Raw genomic sequence first — 19,223 nt, forward strand, 5'->3', positions numbered from 1 at the left:
ACGCCCCGCCCGCTGATTGGGCGCGGCGCTGCCCGCCGACGCGCAGCCGCCCACACCGCCGCGTGCTGCGCATGCGCGCCGCGCCAGCCGGGTCAGCGTCGGGTCCTACCGCCCGCTCCGCAGTGGCCTCCCTACCTCTCCTTCTCTGCCTCTTTCTTCCTCTTTCTCTCCCTCCCCTTCCCCCCCTTTCCCACTCCCTCTCTTCCCCTCCACTTCCCTCTTCCTCTCTCCACTCCCCTCTCCCTCTTTCCTGCCTCCGTCCCTCCCTTCCTCCCTGCTGTTGGCATGGGCGCTTAGCGGGCTGTTAAATTCCGTGTACCTTTTTATTCGAGGACACCAGTGAAGGCAGCCTTCTCCAGAAGCTCCTGAATAAAACATTAATGATGGCAAAAGGTGCCAAGCATACTGATGGGAATTTCATTGTTACAAGATTTTAACCAAGTTTAACAGTTTTGTTTGCGTTTGAGTGATTGCTTTCATGCCTTGTAAAATAAAACAAGAAGAATCATACAATCTGTTTTACACTGTGTTTAAGTGTCACGTAAGTTTTTCCGGCTGTTTCTGCACTAGGCTCTCAGTTCTGGCAGAGGCTGACACCGCCTGAGGAGCGGCTGAGGGCACTTGGTCTGTTCAGCTGGAGAAGACTGAGGGGAGACCTCACTGCAGTTACAACTTCCCCGAGAGGGGATGAGGAGGGGCAGGCACTGATCTCTGCTCTGTGGTGACCAGTGACAGAACCCGAGGAAATGACCTGAAGTTTTGTCAGGGGAGGTTTAGGTTGGATATCAAAAAAAGGTTCTTCCCCCAGAAAGTGTTTGGGCACTGGAACAGGCTCCCCAGGGAAGGGGCCACAACACCAAGCCTGACAGAGCTCAAAGAGTGTTTGGACAACACTCTCAGGCACATGGTGTGACTCTTGGGGACGGTCCTGTGCAGGGCCAGGAGTTGGACTTGATGATCCTTGTGGGTCCCTTCCAACTTGGTGTATTCTGTAATACAGGTTTTCCTTCAATGTCTGTTTGATAACTAATTAAGAAGGCAGCACTTAATTATTTTTAGTTAATAGTTGGTCAATATATTCACCAGTGCGAACAGAGCTGCCTTACAAAATAACATAAGCAATTTGTTGGAAATTGAATTTAAGGACAGCTATTAGATGTGAGTGAAATTACAGCAAAATAGCTTGCTTCTCACTCATAGTCAGTCTGAAGAACTGCATGAGTACTTTCCTCATTGAAATTAGACACGACTGGAGGAGGAAAAATAAAAGAGATTTGGGTACTACCAGTACTTAAGGTAGTCTGAATCTAAATTTCTACAGCTGCTGTTCATGATTTCTATGACTTGTTATGCTCTTACACATGTTGGGAATTCCTAATCCCCTTCACATGTGAAGCGGGCAGCTCTGAGACAACTGTTTAGATGGTAAAAATTGAATTGCAGAAGTACAAGATGTTTGCAGTGTTTAAGCATAAGCAGAAAATTTAAAATATCTGCCACTAGACTAAAATTTGGGGGTTTCGGGGCTTTTGTTTGTGGTCTTACACCAAAGATTTTTCTGGAGAAGAGAGTGGAACAGAAGAGAGAAGAAACAGATCAAGACAAAAAGTAGTAAATCAAAGCAAAAGGAGTTATGACTTTGGCTGGAAGATTGACTATCAGATCTTGGGCTTCCCCCACCAAGAAGGGATCTTCATGTCCTGTTCGGGATCCTAGGGATGATGGCAATGCTTACTTCCCACACAATAGTGAGTGAAATTACAGCAAAATAGCTTGCTTCTCACTCACAGTCAGTCTGAAGAACTGCATGAGTACTTTCCTCATTGAAATTAGACACAACTGGAGGAGGAAAAATAAAAAAGTTAGCCCATTTTTTTCTTAAAAGGAGAAGTAAAACCAGCGAAAATGAGATCTGGAAATCTAAGCTGAGAATCAAGGAAGTACATCTTCTTGCAGATTAATAATAAATGCTTTAAAGATAAAACAATATGAAAACTGAGATGATAAATGCTCACAGAGTTAGTGTGCATGATAACAAATAATAACAATATAATTAGAAGAAATCAAAAGAAAGTGTTCATTCGTTGAAATAGATTTATTTTTCTTATACACTGATGACATTAATGGGACTCAAGTCCCATTCTATCAAATGCTGTTAATTCCTCATGAATTCTGGCTATAGCAGTCTCTTTGCTAGTGTTGTTTATTGCTTCTGGCACACTACAAGCAACAGCCTCAGCTACCACTAGTTTGTGGTAGCTCAGTTTACTGAGCTCTGGCTGGTCTGTGGATGAGAGAGATGAAAGTGCTCTAATCTACAGGTTAGTTGTGTTGACCGCAGGATGCAGCCTATACTGTAGAATATTTAGGCCATCTTTAATATTGGATGTGTTCTTTTCTGCCCTTATCCCCTCAGCTTTGTGTGCTGAAGCTGGTTTCTTGCCATAGAAACTTGGCTAGTAAATTCTCCAGAGTTAAATTGTGACATATCCCAATGCTAAAGTGAGATTCATCTCACCTATCTTTATCCATCTAAAATTGAACTGTCTAGTCTAAGCTGCTCATCTAGGCTCCCGTGTAGTTGATGGAACTAGACAGGCATCTCCACAGGGTAATTGTTCCCTTCCCATGGTAGGTGTCTGAGACAGATTGGATAAAACTTCTTTTGGAGCTGCCTATCTCATGCCTTTGCAGTGGGAGAGTGGATAACTGGGTTAGGCCGGAGACATAACTCCCAGAGGACTATGCATTGATCGAACCCATGCCCCCATACTCCTGCAGGATGCTGGGATCAGAATCCTATAGAACAAAGGTGTTGGGAACTTGTTGAGAAAAATCAGTGCTGAAGGCCCATCTTCTGGCTTCACGGGGCAGAGGCTGAAGACCCTGCTGTACACATTTCCACATCAAATATGACTTCTGTAGGCATCATCTAGAAGATTAGTCCATTTACACACCAGTAAATGAAAGCCAAACCACTCCTTCCTGTGAATTTGCAAATACAAAGGCTGATTTTTAGTCTACATTTAGATAACATTTTCTAACTGTAAATTGATCTATCAAGGAGCTACTGTGGTATCTATCTAAGTGACTGAAAGCTCAGGGCTATGTCAATATGTGCAAGCTGAAAATCTGCCTCTTATTTTAAAATGTTTTTTGAAGTCTTTAAATACATTATTTTAGAATTTATTTCCATACCGTCTTTTGCCGTATGTATGTGATACTGTTCTAATCCTTAGGAACACGCACACATTTTCAATGGTTTCTGGCTTACAAAAGTCTTCTGTTCATTCTGGGAAAGCATGGTCTTAAACACAAGAAAATATTTTTACATTACCTGTTTATAAAAAATGAGAAAAAAATGCTTTCCATCTAGAAGTAAATCCTATTTGAGTAAATTTTCTTTTGAAATGCAATTGTAAATGTATTTTAAATCTACAGCCAATTTTGTCCAAGTTCTCATCAAACCTTGTTAAAATGAAAATTGGCTTCTTGGTTAAATCTGGTTTGTTTGGTTGGGGTTCTTTTCAAATATCATTTTTAAGAACAGCACCCTTAAATTAAGCAGTAATATTTCAATGGGGGAGAAAAGCAACTTTTTTTCTTGAATAGAATGAGAGGTTTTTTTTATTCTGTGAGAAGGGTAATAAAGCATGTGTAAACAATGGCAAAAAGGTGAGAAACAGTATCTAGCTGTGGAAAATTAGAGGTCTGCTTAGATAGGATGGGGGAGGTGTGTGAGAAGACCAAAGAATGAGAATTGCAGCAGGACAGTTAAAAAATCCCACGAGGGTACTTAACTTAAAGAGGAAAACAACTGATTTATTCTTGAAAAATGAATTTGCTTTCCTGGATACCTGGAGTAAATACTGGTACTGGCTGTAATTTTGTCAGGCAGAAATGCCTGATCTGATTGGTCTGGGAAAAGACCAGAAATGTTCAGAAGGTGAAGCAAAATTACCACAGCCAGACTATCCAGACCAGACATTTTCACACAATGGCTCTCTTGAAACCTGGGAGAAAACCTATGTGGGAAGGCCAGAGTATGTCATCCAAGGTTTGATGAGTGTTTGCAATCTTGAGTAATGCTGTGGGATGGCAGCTGTGAGGGCTTTGGATGAATAAGCTCCCTGTGGCAGAAAGTCCTAAGCCTGAAACCAGCAGGCTCTTAATTTTAAGCCAGATGCAGATCTGTGTGTAGATTAATGGAAGTACTGGGGGTTTGGGAAGAGGGAAGGAGACCTGGTGAAATGCCTCATGCTGGGGGAGCTGAGGATGTCCATTTACAGGACCACAGACTAAATGCACAACAGACCCCACTGTTTCCATGTGCCCTTCCCCTATGAAGGGGTGATACTATCACCTCTTCACAAAAAAAACCTACTAGGGAAAGAAGAGCCTGTCTGTTTTCTTTAATTTATGGTATAATCTACTGACAGACTCCTGAATTAGCAAATTGGGATGATCCCTCTGCACACCCTTAGTTTAGGAGAACTAAGAGCTGGTAATGCAATATTCCCACATGTCTGGCTCTTGCTTTCACTCTAACTGCTCTAACCTAGAAGTCTGCTACTTAGCACTTCATTATCAGGGCTTTATGGTTTATTGCCCCTGTAGTAAAATGCTAAACCTAACCACCCCAGATTATAAACCAAGGGATTGTTCAGTATATCTGAACTCAGGTACCCTGAGTTTTCCTAAATGACAAGAGTATTTGTGGGTGAGACACTTGAAATGTTGAAACTTTGGACCTATTCCCTAAGAACTGTAGTCACACCCCTGAGAGGAGAAGGAGGTTGAGTCATAGTGAAGAAAGGAAAGAAAAGCTGAATGTTTTTTCTATTGCAATCATCCCAGAGGTCAGACGCAACCAAGACAGACAGATGAACAACAAAAACACTGGTTAAATGACTCAAAAGGTTAGGTTTTCCGGCATTGGACTGAAGTAGTTCAAGTGCTCTGAAAGAAAAGATGGAAATGAAGCATATTTACTTTTTGAGTCTAATACCTGAAGAAAGATCAGTTTCAACATTTAATGGTAGAAAGCTTCTGAAGGACTCACACTTTGGCTGTCTGAAAGGTACTGTAAGTATATCAGGACCAGAATGGAGAACAGTGAAATTGCATTTGCTTTTGGATGTGTCTGACAGCGGCATAAAGTGACATATGAACTTTTGCAGCATGGCATAACATAATTTAAGTACCTTATTAAGATACTTCTTTCCTTAAATGAATTCTTTATGAGCACTCATCTTCCTTTTGTTACACAGGATGATTGCAAAACTGAATGATTCATTTGAAGACCTGACTTAGCCAAGTACTTGAATGCATGGTATTCTTTCCTAATTTTGGTATGCTTTCCAGTCTAAGTTTTAATTTCACAGCACAAGGTTCTTATTGTAACCTGCTATTTCTGTACTGATCACACAATGACCTGCTGGGAAAATAGTTTGGCTTTTTGACCTAGTCACTCTCCAGTTGCAGCTTTCGGAAAAGGGAATTTATTTTTCGGAGATTGTACATTTCCCTATTTGTCATAACAGAGGAAAAACTGATTCAGTGCTGGCTTCTGTCTAGAGCTGCACATTAAAGTGCCCCACAACAGAAGGCATTCAGTTTCTGGGACTCATTAGCAAGTTGGAGCCTCAACTGAGAAACCAGTGTACTTGGTGGCTTGTTTGTCACTGCAGAGGAGGGACCCAACCTTCACCCACCTGCTGTATCTATCTGGATTGCCTTCTGTTCTCAAGTGACTGGCCAGTCAGCCCATCGAGCACCTGGGTGTGACTGCAAGCCATGATGAGTCATGGTTTAAGTGTACAACTCATACTGAAGGGAAAACGAGGCCAATTTTAGCTCTACTTCCGATTTTATCTCCAGGTTAGTTCTGTGAAAGTCACCAAAACTGCTACACAGAGCAAAATGTAACCCAATGCAAACAAGATACAGAATGAGATACTGCCATCAACATGCAGAAAAAGAGAGAAATGAACGTGCAGTTCCTTATACTGGCTCTGATGGCTTCTCAAAAACAGAGCATTAGATGATGCACAAACTAGTGGTCGGTGCTTGTCAAAGGATGAAAGTTGATGAAAACAGCAGATTGGAAAGCGCACTTGCAAATCTGAAACTTGTTATAGAACTGGTAGAATTGATTATACAGTGTCATTTCCTGATAACTTGGTTCTTCCTGAATTTTTGTCTTGTGAGGTATAGCCTAGCACACAAACCAGTGAGTTTCCTACAGTGCTTTTGTTCTCCCTTCTTTGTACAGCTCATGATCCGCACATGTGGAGTCTGGTTCTAACAGCACTGGAGGAGACTCACAACCTTTTATAGAAAGGTTGGTGTTGGGTTTTTCACAGTGCAAGGTATGAGCTTCTTGAAACCACTACCAAAGCTTATCTCAGGAACACAGTTTCTCTTTTCCTTCGCAAAATCACAGCATGGCTGTGTAAGACACCTCTGGAGGACATCTGGTCCAACCCCCCTGCTCAACAGGACCTCACAGAGCCCAGGACCATATTCAGACAACTCTGAATATCTCAAGGGATGGAGACTCCACAGCCTCTCTGGGCAATGTGTGCCAGTGCTCGGTCACCCTCACAGAGAAAAGGGATTCCCTCATGTTCAGATGGAGTCTCTTGTGTTCCACTTTGTGCCAGTTGCCTGTCACTGAATGCCATTGAAAAGAGCCTATGTCCATCATCTGTATACTCCCCTTCTGATATTTGTACCCATTAAGATTCCCCCTCAGCTTTCCCTTAACAGGGATGAACTACTAAAGGGAGGCTAAAGAAACTACTAAAGAACTACTAAAGAAATAGGCCAAGATGCCTAGTCAAGGACATATCTACTTAGCAAAACCCTCTGGTGCTGTCCTTGCTACTGTCACATGATTAAAATGCTTTTTGAGACTTTCGTTTTTCAGAGAAACATGTAAATGTTGTGCTTTAGTGAGAGTGCAGGTCTGGGGTGTTTGTTGGAGCCTGGGGGCTGTTCCAGCCAGAGCTTATGCAGCCTGGGACCTTTTCAAAACAGTCTAAAAAAAACAGCTGAAAAACTCAGTGAAGACTTTTTTATACCTCTTGGATTGTGCAGCAGCCTATTATACCTCGTGCCTGGTTCAATATCCTAACTGGACAAACCTGTCTTAGGCTTGAATGCAGTTGTGAAAAGCATCCTGTGAGTATGATGGTGATAGTTTCTCTGCATATTTTGTAACTTTTCTGAAATTAGCCCCTCTTGGTTGCAGAGCTCACATAGGGTCTCCAGAAGATGTTATGTGGGTTGGGTTACATGTTGGCTGCTTTACCTCTCAACAAGTATTTGGAAGGTTTAGGAAAAGGAGGGAAGGCAGAAGGAGTGAAGGACTGCCACACTACCAGAAGGCTGGGAGGTAATCAAATTCTTGTGGGTCCTTCTTTGCACACAGACTTATTTCCCGATAAGGAAACCTGCAAGCTTGAATTTCCTGTAGGGTGTTTTCCAACTGTTGTTTTGCTTAGGAAATTAATGTTCTTGTATTATTTCACGTGCCGCTATGATTCTTTTCTCCTGTACAAAATCCTCACCTTTTAATCTATCTAGCAAATTCTGCCTGTATTGATTCAAGGACTATCCTAGTATGTTGGTGATTGTACCAAGGCTTTGTGTAAGACTGTTGTCTATGGGTGGGTGTGCTCCACAAGAGGTCAAAACCCTTACAGCCTTTCTAAGAGGATCTATAGGATCTGCAGAGCCATATATTCTCTACCTGCTTATGCAGTAGCACACTGCTACTATTGGGGCTTTAAGAGGGAGCACCTGGCAGAGCAGTCTGCTGCTGACTAACCTCTCAGAGTGCCCAGGGTCAGTTTAGGATTTCTGAGTTGCTCACAGGAGCAATGTTCTCCATTGTGTGTTGTACCTGTGCATAACTACCTACTTCTCCTCATGTCGCTCCACCTCAGAATGACTTGGAAAATTTTGTATTCTGGAGTTCAGGTGGAGTTTTGCAAGTCATGGTAAATGTGTTTACATCTGTACTTGCAGCCTTGGCAGAGCACAGTCGGGTTTGGACCTGATAAGATAAAAGCCTTCAGCCCTAAGTGCTCACTTGCATGTCTTCCCACTGTGTGAAAGCAAGAACATGCATTTTCTTTTGCCTTGTGCTTTTTGACAAATGCTGTAAATCTGAAATTGTGCTAATTATCTCAAATGAATTCCCTCTAAGAAAAACTACCAGTGTTCTAGTTTAATGCTTATGAATTAAGCATTGTAAAAAATGCCCCCACCTTTAATATCTCACATACGGTCTCAGAAATTGGGGGAATGTACTAAACTGAGGCAGTAAGGGACTGTGTTGCACAGTGGTTCTTATATACCAGAAGATATATTATACTCACATACTTTTCAAGCAGAGAAGCGTAGCAGAAACAGCACAGCTGTCACAGTGGTAGGAGAAGAAATGCTAAAATCATAGTTTAAGGAACAAAAATGTGCAATTATTCACATGCAGACAGTAGAATATGGATTAGATATTTTTCTCTATGAACTTAAGAAATGCACACAGTAGATACACAGTAGTGACTTCTGCTTTATTAATAGATCATGAGGTGTAGATGAGGGTGAACAATACAAGGGCATTTTTAACAGTGTTACTGAAGTAAAATAATAAATGAAACAGAAGCATTCGGGAATGGAAATGAACTACCACTGCAGCTGGGAATGTAGGCTTTGGGATTGGCACTTATAGCCTGTGTAAGTAATATTTATGTAAAATAGCACAACTCTAGGATTGTGCATTAAATACTCCAAGAGAGAGTAAAATGGAGTATTAATATAGGCTGAATCCCTCATCTGCTAAGACATTTAACTGAGCACATATCAGTAAGCAGAAGAGTAGTCCCACCAAGATCTGAATGAACAAGCCTTTAACAATCTATTTGAAACATACCCTGTCCTGCTGCATATCAAGAAATATCAGACATATTCTTCTCCCTCATTCTGATCTGTGCTATTTTAATAGCTCTTGGCAGTTTCATTGGTGGCACAACGTGATTTCAAAAACTGAAATGTTATAGCAGAATGAGAAGGAAACTTCCAAACACTGATCTTAAAAAACAAGAAATAACAGATATTATGTGTAAAACCAGTTTTGAGAAAATGCTCTTGTGTAATAATAATTAATAACCACTTTCACTGTCTTTGGAAACTTATTTTTTTTCCACAACTGCTCCCTATATAAAGCTTATAAACCTGTCTGTCAAAGTTCATTCAGAATAGCTTAAATGTAAACTGTTATATGAATAAAACACAGTTTGAGGTTCTATCCATTCTGTCTCTCATTGTGCAAATCTTGTCCTTTTGAGTGAGAGAGGTCATGTGTCATCACAGGTATGTTTGTTCGGATTAGTGGCTGTTCTTCTACCAACAGGAAACTTATAACTGCTTTTATGTTGCCAGCAGTTGTATTTGTAAGGCCATGATGAATAAGCTTCATGTTTTTATTAATATAAAGTTGGCTGTCATTGGTATCAATACTTGCTGTTGCATAAAGTGAGAAATAGTTTAGATAACCAGTTAAAAATTGGTAGAAACTTCTCTCGGGCAGGCTTGGTGCTTTCCTGGTGGGTTTGTTCTTCCAGGCCCTTAATCCTAACCTGACAGCAAGTGCCCCCAGGCAGAGCAGAGCACACCCACACCCAAGGAACTTTCCAGGGCTTTGCATAGCTCAGCCTAACAAGAATTGGCTGTGCTCAGTGTCTGTCCATAGAAGAGTCACTTCTACACTAAGGTTAGGTAGGGCCTTTAGTTTATGCCTAAATAAGTAACAAAAGCTTGTGTTGAAGAATGAAAGAGCAAACATTTTATTTTCAAGCATTGCTCTTCAGTGATTCTACTGGGGAGCTAGAAGAAGTAAAATATTAACCACACTGAAGGGGGAGGGTGGCAGCTTCACAAATCTAATAGCTGGTGTGTTTGAAACATACTGCATTTGATATAGCAGTTCAAACAGCAGTTGTGAGCCTGTGACAGAGCAGCACAACTGCAAATACTGGACTGTGGGAGGAGTTTGGAAATATGCCTAGGTATATCTAGGTATACAAATATACCTGGTCTTGTAAAACTGAGCTCCACTCACATCCAAAATGTAAAACTGATCAGTATGTTCCTTGTTTCTTCTCCCAAACATGTCTCCATTTACTCCATCCTTCCCAGTTTGTTCTGAGCATCTTCTCAGTGTGTCTGGTTGTGCTTCTCGACATGCACAGGCCAGCCAAAGCCTGAGAAAGTTGATGCCTCATCCCCTGTTGGTTTATGGGCTTGAGTTTTGGGGTGAGGGAGTCCCAGGTAGCATTTCCAGTGTCCCCAGTCTGTAAGCACAGGTGAAACCTGGCCTCCGATGAAATGCAGCTCTTTGCCTTCTGAGTAGGGCACATCATGGGAAAGAGAAAAGATTTGGCCCCTTACCTCAGGACTGGGAATTATATAAAAAGAAAGTAAGTATAAAATTTGAGTGGGGAGTCCCACTACCCAAACATTAGGGCCCTGTTTCTTGTTTGCTCTCCCATAGCTCACAGATTTTGCAAAGTTGCTGCAAATGGAACCATTTGCAACATGAGAGGATCCACATGTGTGTTTTAACCTCTTTAGCCTATTTTCTGGTGGTGGGGATGCTGTCTTCAAAGATGACAAGGCTTTCCATTTCTTTCCTCTGAGCCTTCTTTGAATTATTTTGGTAGAAATTACTAAAAGGTCATGAATAACAACTGCCATCACCAGTTTTCCTTAGTTTTTCTCATCTCCTGATCACTAATTCTCTAAACTGTTTCAGTAGATCAAACAGCTGCTCTTCTGAACACATCACCTGGATTTTATTTTGATCCATGTGCATTATTTTAAGCTTCAAATTGATGGGTTATAAGAATAAGCGGCAGGACATTAAAAATGTGACAATTAGCTTGGATTAAACTGAGCTCGTTCAGATACTGTCAGAGTTCTAAACAGTAAAGTACAACACATTGTCAACAATGTTAGCTAACTTCCAGGTCCAAGGGTTACTTAATTCATTGGCTACGTGGCCATCATAGCAGAGTAAGTATTATGGGATATATATATTAATAATGAAGCTTCATCCAAAGGGAAAAAATGGTATTTAGGTAGATAATGCCCTGGAAAATCCTTACAGTGAAAACAAAGTTTAACCACTGATGGACTGAAGTAGAATTAGTTAACCAAAAAACTTCTCCGGAAAACAAATGAGAAATGCTTCTGTTTTCTGTTGAATTTAAAGTCATACTGCTTAGAGAAGCTGTTGAAGTACAAAATATGCTTGTATTATCAGATAAAAGCAGAAAACAAACTTCTAGGAAAATGAGTTCCAGACAGGAAAGGTGCCTCCAGACTAACAGTATCAAAGGAGACACGCTAGAGACAGAGTCCTCTCCCTACCCTACAGGCAGTGGCAGAGATATAAGATTATACTAGGGAGAAAAATTGTTGCTGCTAGGGAGAGAAGTTGTTACTGGTGGTTAAAAAAAAAAAGAAAAAAGGAAAAAAAGAAGGAGTTCACAATAGCATCGAGAAAAAAATAAATCAACTGGGCAGTAGGAGATTGGGAAACAGAATAATTTTAAAACAAGTAGTTTGTTGCTACAGACTCTTACAATCAGGGAAAAGCTGCCCATCAAGAAAGTTGACTGACTGTTAATAAATTAAGACAGTTATGTTGCTACCAATAAATTCATTTTTTCCTTTCAGTAAAGCTTTAGTGTGGGTATTGAATTAATTCGGCGTGGGTATTAAATTAATTTTTCTATAGAAAGAGCCACCTGACAGAAGGCTGGAGGAGTTCTAATGCGAAACACAGCGAAATGGTTCAATTCACAAAAGGAAATGAGAAAGAAAAGTTCTAGCGGAAAGAATAGGTAACAGGAAAGTTCAGCTCTGAGGGTGTTAATAAACAGTGTTAAATGAAATATTTCTGCTTCATTAAAAAGGACTGTTGGCTCAGACCAATGATGCATGGTTACACTGCACACAGATTTTCCAGAAACAATTAGGCAGCTGGATGAAACTGGAGCTGACTTCACAGAGTGAATAACAAGGTCTGGGAAGGAATCACCTGGAATTGCAACTGAAAAAAATAGCAAACCATGTCAGCTTGTTAGCTGTTCTGACTGAACGGACAAATCAGGCAACAGTGGGCAAAGAGGGCACAGCAAAAGATGCCAGGGAGCCTAGGCTCTATGCCTACCTACCTGCTACTCTCCCTTCCTCCCTCTTTGAGGGTCTGCTCCTCCTTGGAGTCCCCAGGTGAGTCAGCAGATGTGTCCTGGGGTTTTTGGTCCTACAGACCGGCTCTAGGGAGGAGGGTTGGTACGAAATCACTGCATGCTTTTCTTCTCCTGTTCTCTGCACGTGAATGAAATGATCTCAAACAGTTTTCCTAGGAAGTCCCAAAAGACCCACATACACTGTCACAAAGTTTACAGTGCACATCTATCTTCTTTCCAGATCTTTATTACTCTGCTAAGATAGAATAAAAGGTTTGTTCTTAAGCTGAGGCATCATCAAAACCCTCGAAGGTCAAAGAGTGCAGATGAGCAAATTTGTTTTTAGGGTGTATTTCCTGAATTTCTTAGCTCAGACCACCAAGCAATAACATTTTTCAGCATGTTATAAAAGTGGTGTCCTGCCACTGATCAGCTGTCTTTCTCCAGGATTTCCATTTATTGGAAGAAGCTTCAGGTTGAACTCTAAAAAAGCTCAAGTTCTTCTTAAATATAGTTGTCCATATAGTCCAGACAACTGTCAATTTGTATCTCATATATCTTCATTAAAAGCACCACAGTAATATTTTTAAAAATTGGGGGTTTTAAACAGGAATATTTCCATTGTATTTTCCCTCTCATTTTCCATTGGATCTCCTTTTAATGTTGAGTGCTCTATGGAGTTCTGTGGAGCTGCAGGAGCATTTGCCCTGCAGGTTTGAAGTCTTTTAGGCTTTTTTGCCACCTGATGGTGCCTGTGGAGCCTTAGTGACAAAGGGCCACATTTTCTGTTCTTGGAAGACCTCGCTGCCTTTTGTCAGTTCCATGAAGAGCAACAGGCAGAGTCAGCCAGGCAAGCTGTGGAGCAGTTCCTTTTGCTCTGCTTTCGCCTGCAAATGTTGGAGGTGACTCAATAAGAAAGAGAAGTCACACAAACCTGCTAAGCTGTGTGTGGCACATCAGACCCCTAACTTCAAGAGAGCAGTGACTGCAGCTTCACACACATACTGTAAGGATTTCAGGTTCCCTGTCATGTGTGCTCAGTTTGTGCCCGTGCCGTGTGTGGTTCACAGAATAGTTTGTTAGTACGTAGTTGGTTTCTGGGAGGGGTTTTTCAAGGGAAGGCAGAACAATATGGCTGATGCTACCCAGAATGTGAGTTTTAGGTACTTTCATGTCCACATAACACGACTCAGAATACCAAGAATCTCAGCCTTAACAGCATTCCCATATTTGAGTGCAGAGAGCCAAGTTTTAAGTGAATCATAGAATCTTAGAACTGGAGACCCAGCTGGTGGGTGACTAGACCCCAAAGTCCCCAAACAGTCATTGGAGAAGTAAAAGATCTCTATAGCAGGCACTTACTGTTTGAACAGACATCTACTCCCTGCTCTTGACCCCGTTCCCAGGGCAGCATCTGCTGCAGGTAACATGTGATCTGAATTGCTCACGTCTCACTGGGGAGTTTTCTGTGTTGTCCAGGTCCTTGCCAGATGTCAGAGGAGATCTTCATACAGTCTTCATTTTCAAAGGTGAAGTATGGCTTGATGTGACATGTCAATTTTAATTTATTTCAAAAAAATAAGATGTTAAAAAACACCTATTACTCAGTCCCTGAAAATGAAGTCCCAAAAGACTTGGCATGCTGCTTACACAAACACTGCTTAGTTTTGAAAACTCAGCTTAGGCTTTACAGTGACCAATCTAAGCCCACTGTGGACTATTCCTCTTCTTCTAACTTCATCCTTTGGCTGGCATTGACTCTTGTAACTAAAACAGTATTTAGAAATATGTTTAATAAATAATTAAATGGGGCTGGAAGTATTTCTTTATTTGTTTTTAAGTAAAAGTCCTCAAAGACGCACCAGTAAGGCTGAGACTCACTGAAGATGATGTGCTTCATAAATCCTCTGCTTGCTTCAGAGAGATATTAAGTAAATCCTCCTCTTGAAACAGAAAAGTGCATCATCAGACAAAAACCTCAAAATGCTTAAAATCATGCTGAAATAGTAATTTTCTTTGTTCAGTTGTACACATCATGATAGGTCTGGGCTCACTATCTGACATCTCAAAGTTCCTTATCTCTTGTAGGTATGTATTTTAATACTCCTGACTAAAGAGAAAGAAGAAAAGGAAAAAAAGGGAAAATGAAAGGGAAAGGGAGTGGGGGAGGAGAAGGAGAGGGGAGGGAGAGGAGGGGAAAGAAGGGAAGGGGAGGGAAGGGGAGAGAAGGGAAGGGGAGGGAAAGCTTTGGTTTTGATTAGTAGTGATTAGTGATGATAAAGCAAATCGGAAAAGTAGAAATGGGTTCTAGCCAAATTTAAAGGCAGAGTCTTCTTCTTTCCTGGGTCCAGATGTTTGATTATTTTGTATTTGAACTTGACATCTTCCTCCTTCACAATTTAGAAAGACCAAAGGAATGGCACTGACAGCATGGGAGGATCAAATTGTGAGGTGAAATCACAAGCAAAATTGTGTGTGGTCACATATGCCTGTTTGAAGTGTGCATTTGTGGAGGAGAGAGATCCATGTGCTGAATTGTCACCAATGCATCAAAGCTCTTGGGTTACAGAGTAAGTTCAGCTAGGAAATACTTTAGCTCTATATCTCTACTTACCACATGCAAACTGAAAATTTCGTTTGCTTATTACACATCCAAATTTGAGCAGAAATTCATATGGAGGGCAGAGAACCCACCTTTAACCCAAGTACTCCTCCTCTCTCCATTTCCTATCAAAAGAGGGGACTTTCTCCAAGAAAAGGATGCCACAACCAGAACTCTGGGAAATATTTTATTTCTCTGTCTCATCTTCGAAGAAACTGAGATCTCCTCTTGCTGGAAGAATGGGGAGGGGTATGTGAAGGGAGAAGAAAGGAGGAACAGGACCTATCTGACAGGCACCCATGGCATTTTTGTCCTAGTCCAGTATTTCTGCTACATTTTTACGAAGAAAAGAAAAGCAAGAGTAGTATTTCTAAATTTTTAAAATAGTTTCCTGCTGTTATTCTTCTAGTTAAGAGCCATTTCTAATTGTATTTTATAGTGCTTTGTAAATATTTGACATTTCTTCTGTGTTTGCTTGCTTTTCTTTAAAAACTCATATAGTGTCATATAATGACCCTGTGGAGATACTTCATACGGGTTGGCATGTGTGAGTGGGAACAAATGTGCTTGCCAGGAGCGACAAAAGAGAATGTTTTCTTCATTACTTCTGCATTACAAAGCACCTGGCTTGTTTGGCAGCTGCAACTGGACCCAGACCCAGCTCAAAGTGCTGCAGCATGATGCCTGGGTTTTGTGTGCTCCTCGCAGCGTGAAGGTCCTCCCTGCTACCAGATGCTGTGAGCAGCTCTTTAGCTCACTGACAGAGAGCTCCGTGGAAGGGTCCTGCTGCAGCACACTGTTTGAACACTCCAAGTACGTAATTAAATTCCAATGAACCTGTAACAGTCAAGTTTCAAGCTGAGGCACTGGTGTCTTTGGCCTCAGTCCAGCAAAACACTTCAGCGCATGAATAAAACGACTTTGAATAGACCTACTGGCAAATCAGTGGGAACTACTGATTGCTTCAAGTTACGTATATGTTCCAGAGATTTGTTTGATGTGGCACAGTGCCCCATTGTAAGTGCTGTGTTGAACCAGAGCCTAAATACAGTTTACCATGTGGTGCATTTTTGGTGTTGATGGTTTCTTACCAAGCAGCCCTGTTCATTTAGATGTGGACACCCTCATTTTTAAAGGAATATTGAGCACTTTTAAATGCCACTTTCTCATGATAAGTATTCAGGGATGGTTCCCTTTTGGACAGTAATACAGTGGTAGATTTACTCTGGCAGTCAAACAGTTAATTAAAAGTCCCTTGGACAGAAATTACAGGATTAGTATAGTATCATAAACATCTGAAACCACTGCATGTACTCAGTCATATTCAGGAGATACAAAGGTATCCACCAGTAAAAATGACATCCACTCAGGTAAAATCCTGCTTATGCTTTCTTTTGTCTTCATATCTCATCTTTAAATACAGTGTAACTGGAATTTTGTCTCTTGCCATGTTTCAGCCAAATGACAAAACATAAACCTCTTTTTATTAATTAAACAAGAATTCTGAAGGAGCTAAAGCAGAGAAACATACTTAATAGCATGCTTTTTCTGCTCTTTTTCCTCGCAGAATGTTCTAGGAAACCAAATTTTCCAAAAACATGGTTGTTCAAATAGACTGCGGGATGTGCAAGAGCCACTAAATTCATTACTGGTAAAACAATCCTAATATTCCAGCACAACCACTTCAGTTCATTGAAACTCGAACTGTGGCTGGAACATTGCCCATGCATTTGGGCACTCTTCTGAAGCTTGACACTTCCTGTATTCAGATTACTTAACCTAAATACAAAGAGGGAAATAGGAAGATACTTGTGTTTTCTGTTAGAAATGTGTCACTCATGAATACCAGGCTGTATGAGATTTAAGGCATTTTAAAATTTGCCAGCAAAAAAGAAGCACATTCTTCAGCTGTTCTGTACTGTATTATTTAAAGGATGTTTGATTCTTAGTTTTTGTGCCATTACATAAGCACTGCAAAGTCCCTGCAGTTGGTCAGTACTGTCTAGTACTTTGAAAAAGTAAAGCCATATAGGACAGACTTACAGGCACATAAAGCCAGCTGAACTGGCTGGAGATATTATGATGTAGCTCACAGAATCACAGAATCATATAATCACAGAATGGTTTGAGTTGGTAGGTACCTTAAAGATCACCTAGTTCCAAACCCCTGCCATGGCAGGGACAACTTCCACTAGGTCAGGTTGGCCTGACCTAGGCCTTGAACATCCAGCCTGGCCTTGAACACTTCCAGGGATGGGGCAGCCACAGCTTCTCTGGGCAACCTGTGCCAGGTGCTCACCACCCTCATAGGGAAGAATTTCTTCCTAATGTCTAACCTAAACTTACTCTCTACTCTCAGTTTGAATAATAATTTGCAGTTATGAATTCTCTCAGCTTCTGTGTAATGCTGGAACTCATTTAACTCGGGTGCTTATGTTAGCTGCTGTTCAAGATGTTGTTGAAAACTACACCTCTGTGCAAGTATCTCTAGTATTTTTAAAATATTGGATATCACTCTTTTGGTAGTTTCAGATGTGAACAGATGGTGATAAATTAGTGTACTGACCTGTACCTAGATATATAAAGAATTATTAGCCATAAACACTTACATAAACAAAACTTCACTTGGACAAACATAATTGTATGCTCAAAACATTGTCTGAGGGTATCTCTGCTTCGTAATAATAATGTCCCATTACCCACAAGAGGGAGCTCAGACAGTCAAATGTAGTGGTGTCTTTTTCCGATGTAAATTGATGAGAGCTATGTAAAGGGTTATAAATAGATTTAAGCACATTTTTAGCAGTTAGTGCATGGTTAGATGTAATTTATATTAGCTGGGAACTGTTACATGTGTAGGTTTTTTTTTTTCCTTGAAAGAATACACCTGTTTTGAAATTATTGCAAAAAGAAGTGTTCGCGTTCTTGGCACAGATAACTTCATCAGGAGGTACTACTTCATGTGTGAGTAGCTGGCCTTTTTTTCACAGCCAAGGGAAGGAACATCCTGAATAAACCTAATATTAAAACAGCATTAATAGGAATGTGTTTGAATGTCTTGCATGAATATTAAGACTTGTATTTTTTTGTACTGACATCTAATCAGTAAACATATATATTGACATATTTGCAGAACATGAACACAAAACAGTCTGACCACAAGACAGTCAAGGTTCTTAGCAGGTAATGTCATTAAATGATGAACTTACTTCTGACTGCTCTCTGGGGAGAGCACTGTGATGAAATGGCTGTGGGGAAGGTCTGTGGCCACGAGGCAATCTGGGCTGTGCACTGAGATGTGTCATACACTTGTAAGACAGTCACAAGATAGAGGTGAAAGTTTTTTGATCACATAACATCACATCATTATCCCTTCATGTGGGAAACTGGGGATCTGGTTAATAAAATTCTAAACTCCACTTGTGCGACGCAAGCAGCAAAAGACCATTAGTGGGGACGCAGTTATTTCAGTACTGAAGTGCTCTGGCTTCAGGGTAGTTTTAACTCTACATAGGCTATTTATCAAGGCTTTATTTGTCTTTAATGTAAATACAACAGTTGGCACAGAATTGGGCTCAATGGTCCATATGGGACCCTCCCAAATTCAAATATTCTATGATTCTATGATTAGCAGAGTACACTCATATCCTGATACTGGTTATTCCTCTTTCTGTAGAAGAACCATCTGCAACACTGTGAGTGTCTGTGTCACATCATAGCTCTGTTGATACTAGACAGAGTCAACAAAAACATAACCTTAATGAAGTAAATATTCATGTATACCTAAACAAAAGCTTCTTAATGTTGAGCTAAGGACAACAGCCTATACATCCCACTGGTGCAAGCCATAAACAGCAAGAAAGCAGGCAGATAAAGCAACAGCTCACTCACCAGTTCCTCTTCCTAGCTGTACCTACTTCCTTTCCATCACTTACAGTTCTCATCAGTTTACTCATTCTGAGCACCCAGAGCAGAGTTTGGCATCTGACTGCACATTTGTTACATCAGCACACACATCCTCATTTCATTTCCCTAATTTCTGTATTAAAATTTAGTATAAGATTCAGACAAATAACTAAATTCACAGACCACCTGCTCTCATATTTTCTAACCAGTTCAAAGAAACCAAGCATCTCTCACAACTGGCACCTGCAGCCTGGTGGAATACTTTGCTGCCACAAACCAGCACCCAATTGCAAAACATCATATGACTGTAACATTTGGAAACCATCTGAAGCCCATGGAGATCATCAGACCATGAGATCACCAGTCAACTGGATCTGAGTTCTAGGCTGATGCTGCTTACTCAGTGGGGAGTACAGATGCATGGGCTGTGGTCAGGGAGGATTGAAGGAACTGAG

The sequence above is a fragment of the Corapipo altera genome, unplaced genomic scaffold (genome assembly GCF_003945725.1).
Source record: "Corapipo altera isolate COAL_440 unplaced genomic scaffold, ASM394572v1 58, whole genome shotgun sequence".
NCBI lineage: Eukaryota > Metazoa > Chordata > Aves > Passeriformes > Pipridae > Corapipo > Corapipo altera.